General features: G+C 50.8%; 3 non-coding genes across 3 annotated transcripts; all 3 read left to right on the top strand.

Annotated features, from left to right (window-relative positions):
* The first annotated feature begins 203 nt into the window (after positions 1-203).
* Positions 204-285, top strand: trnal-uag. Its single transcript has one exon. It is a non-coding gene; the product is annotated as a tRNA-Leu (tRNA).
* A 905-nt stretch (positions 286-1,190) lies between these two features.
* trnal-aag lies at positions 1,191-1,273 on the top strand. The gene has a single exon. It is a non-coding gene; the product is annotated as a tRNA-Leu (tRNA).
* A 90-nt stretch (positions 1,274-1,363) lies between these two features.
* Positions 1,364-1,445, top strand: trnal-uag. The gene has a single exon. It is a non-coding gene; the product is annotated as a tRNA-Leu (tRNA).
* Positions 1,446-2,500: the final 1,055 nt, after the last annotated feature.

Here is a 2,500-nt window from a genome sequence, read left to right as displayed (position 1 = left end):
GCGAAAAAATCAGCCCAAGTAAATCGGCTTTATGGGGTAGCGCGTGGCGAGCGGTCTAAGGCGCTGGATTAAGGCTCCAGTCTCTTCGGGCGTGGTTCGAATCCCACCGCTGCCAGTGCGTCTGTGTTTTTTTTTCCGAAGACTCTTATGGCCGAGCCGAGAGTGAGAGTGCAAAAAAGCGCCCACGGTGAGCAGTTGCGTGGGGTAGCGTGGCCGAGTGGTCTAAGCCGCTGGATTTAGGCTCGAGTCTCTCAGGGGGCGTGGGTTCGAATCCCACCGCTGCCAGCAATGGATTAGCCAAGCAAGGCTGCATGTGCACTCAGTGATGTTGTGACAGACCCTACGAAACCAGCGTTAAAGTGTCCTTGATCCGATCTGCTGGCATTTTTTACTTTAAACAAGTAAAACCAAGAGGTGTGCTTGAGGCAAGGTCGCATATGTGAACTTCCGAAAATGTTGGAGTGTGTAGCACCTACCCACTGGGAAGCGTGGCCAAAGCGATGTAGCGCTAAGGCTCCAGGTTTCTACGGGGCATGCCAGAGCGGGTTGTGGCTCTTGTGGTTGCTGTGCCTGAACAAAGTCTGCCGCTTTTGCTTTCCTTAGCCTGCTCCTTTCAAACAGAGGCACCCTGTTGAACCTCAATTTTCACTGCAAAAAGCTGGAATAAAAAAACAATAGCTAAAGGCAATAAATCGTCCCAAAAAATGGAAACAGCCAAGGCCAGTCACTGAAAGTTTTTGGTTGAAAACAAACAATTTTGAGTTTCAGGGCAACACAGCTGACTGCCTTTTGTGGACAGACCCTAAGGTCTTGATTAGCCCATTCAGGTGTGTTTGATCAGGTTAAGATCTGCACTCCACATGCGAGAGGAAAAAGACTTGGCTTTCCACGACCGCCAGGGACATACCAGATGTCTCATCCTCTACCTCCAGCGCCTCTACCAGTGGAGCACCTACCCAAAGACCCTGCCAGATGTCTTTTCCTCTACCTCCAGCGCCTCTACCAGTGGAGCACCTACCCAAAGACACTGGATTAAGGGTGGTCCAGTCTCTTCGGTGCGTGCCAGAGCAGGCTCTTGGAAGGCTCTTGTGTCAGGCTCTTGACACACATCCAGGTGCATTTGAACAAAAACTATCTGCACTCCGTAACTAGATGCGAAAAAAATCAGCCCAAGTAAGTTGGCTTTGTGGGGTAGCGTGGCCGAAACGGTCTAAGGCGCTGCATTAAGGCTCCAGTCTCTTCGGGGGCGTGGGTTCGAATCCCACCGCTGCCAGTGCTGTCTGTGTTTTTTTTTTTCGAAGACTCTTATGGCCGAGCCGAGAGTGAGAGTGCAAAAAAGCGCCCACGGTGGGCAGTTGCGTGGGGTAGCGTGGCCGAGTGGTCTAAGGCGCTGGATTTAGGCTCCAGTCTCTCAGGGGGCGTGGGTTCGAATCCCACCGCTGCCAGCAATGGTTTAGCCAAGCAAGGCTGCATGTGCACTCAGTGATGTTGTGACAGACCCTACGAAAACGCGCGTTAAAGTGTCCTTGATCCGATCTGCCGGCAGTTTTTACTTTAAACAAGTAAAACCAAGAGGTGTGCTTGAGGCAAGGTCGCATATGTGAACTTCCGAAAATGTTGGAGTGTGTAGCACCTACCCACTGGGAAGCGTGGCCAAGCGATGTAAAGCGCTAAGGCTCCGGTTTCTACGGGGGCATGCCAGAGCGGGTTGTGGCTCTTGTGGTTGCTGTGCCTGAACAAAGTCTGCCGCTTTTGCTTTCCTTAGCCTGCTCCTTTCCAACAGAGGCAACCCAGTTGAACCTGAACATCAATTTTTCACTGCAAAAGCTGAAAAAATAACTGGAATAAAAAAAACAATAGCTAAAGGCAATAAATCGTCCCAAAAAATGGAACCAGCCAAGGCCAGTCACTCAAAGTTTTTGGTTGAAAACAAACAATTTTGAGTTTCAGGGCAACACAGCTAAATGCCTTTTGTGGACAGACCCTAAGGTCTTGATTAGCCCATTCAGGTGTGTTTGATCAGGTTAAGATCTGCACTCCACATGCGAGAGGAAAAGACTTGGCTTTCCACGACCGCCAGGGACATACCAGATGTCTCATCCTCTACCTCCAGCGCCTCTACCAGTGGAGCACCTACCCAAAGACCCTGCCAGATGTCTTTTCCTCTACCTCCAGCGCCTCTACCAGTGGAGCACCTACCCAAAGACACTGGATTAAGGGTCCAGTCTCTTCGGGTGCGTGCCAGAGCAGGCTCTTGGAAGGCTCTTGTGTCAGGCTCTTGACACACATCCAGGTGCATTTGAACAAAAACTATCTGCACTCCGTAACTAGATGCGAAAAAATCAGCCCAAGTAAGTCAGCTTTGTGGGGTAGCGTGGCCGAGCGGTCTAAGGCGCTGGATTAAGGCTCCAGTCTCTTCTGGCGTTCTTCAAATGCCAGTGCGTCTGTGTTTTTTTTTTACGAAGACTCTTATGGCCGAGCCGAGAGTGAGAGTGCAAAG

This window comes from Puntigrus tetrazona, chromosome 12 (assembly GCF_018831695.1).
Source record: "Puntigrus tetrazona isolate hp1 chromosome 12, ASM1883169v1, whole genome shotgun sequence".
NCBI classification, from domain to species: Eukaryota; Metazoa; Chordata; class Actinopteri; order Cypriniformes; family Cyprinidae; genus Puntigrus; species Puntigrus tetrazona.
The sequence above is the reverse complement of the archived record's forward strand: the minus strand, read 5'-3'. Positions and strand labels throughout refer to the sequence as shown.